Here is a 1,479-nt window from a genome sequence, read left to right on the forward strand (position 1 = left end):
GTGAATCCCTAAAAGTGAGATTGCTGAGTCATGGCAAGTGTCTGTTTCGCTTAATAAGACACAGGGGAACTTGGATAGACACTGGTGGGACCCCCGAGACTATAGCTGCTACTTTTCAGGCTGGAATGAGGCTGAGCCCAGGTTGGAACAATCCACCTTTTAAGATCCAAAGGGCAGCATTGACCCTAGGGGGGTACACTCAGAGGTTCGGAAATGAAGACACAGGAGGAAATGGGATCGGTGTTGCCGCATCAAGAGGGCTTCACATGAATGAGTTGAATCAGAATGTGTGGAATGTAAACTTTCACCTAGTTCTCAATGAAAGTTTACACACAAACAAACCGTTTCGAAGTGACTGTAGCATTGTAATCCCATCCCGATGACAAATCTGGCTGTTGTGCATCCTGCTCAGAACTGGGCTTTGTGGGTCTTTAACTGAACCCCTCCCTCCAACCGTTTTATTGACATATACTTCACATATCATACAATTCACTAGTTCAGTCACACCAAGAAGAGCTGTACAGTCAGTTTTAGAGCATCTTCTTCATTCTTGTACTCATCGGTATTAGCTCCCCATTTCCCCCCAGCCTCCTCTGCCATACTCCCAAGGAATCATTAATCTAGTCACTGACTATCGGTTTGTCCTGGATTTCATATGCAGAAAATACATTAAAAAGCAAAGACTAAAAAGAATAACAAAGTTAAACATAAAAACTTCAATAAAAAAGAAAGACAAATTTCAAAACTAGAGTAAATTTAAATGGATCATAAGGAAGATTTAATGTTAGGGTATTAAACTGTAACCTAACCGCATCTGCAACAATCCACTTTCCAATGTAGTCTGCATCTTTTAAAAAAAATCATTTTATTGGGGGCTCATACAACTCATCACAATCCATACAGACATCTCCATTGTGTTAAGCACATTTGTACATTCTTTGCCCTCATCCTCAAAATATTTGCTCTCTAGTTAAGCCCTTGGTATCAGCTCATTTTCTCCACTCCCTCCCTCCTTCCCCCTCCCTTATGAACCCTTGATAATTTATAAATTATCATTTTGTCATGTCTTACCCTGTCCGACGTGTATTCTGCATCTTGGCAAGGCTATTCACATCTTTGTTGTATTAGGCCAGGGAAACAAATTCAGAGACAGTCATAAATGTATAAGAAGAGCTCTGTCTTGTTTTTGTGCATATTATTCTCTGCAGGTCCATCTAGATAAGATAGGCTGGATAAACAATCTGGAGGAGAAAACAATGGAACCAACAGTTCTGGGGGAGACGTAAGAGAAGGGAAGGTGGAGGAAAGGAAGTGGTGTTAACAAACTCAGGGACGAGGGAACAACAAGTGATCCAAAATCAGTGGCAAGGAGGGTGTAAAGGGCCTGGTAGGGATTGATCAAGGGTAATGTAAACAAGAGGAATTACTAAAACCCAAATGAAGGTTGAGCATGATAATGGGACAAGAGGAAAGTAAAAG

The sequence above is a fragment of the Echinops telfairi genome, unplaced genomic scaffold (assembly GCF_000313985.2).
Source record: "Echinops telfairi isolate 266 unplaced genomic scaffold, ASM31398v2 ScPeMD7_443;HRSCAF=831, whole genome shotgun sequence".
Lineage (NCBI taxonomy): Eukaryota > Metazoa > Chordata > Mammalia > Afrosoricida > Tenrecidae > Echinops > Echinops telfairi.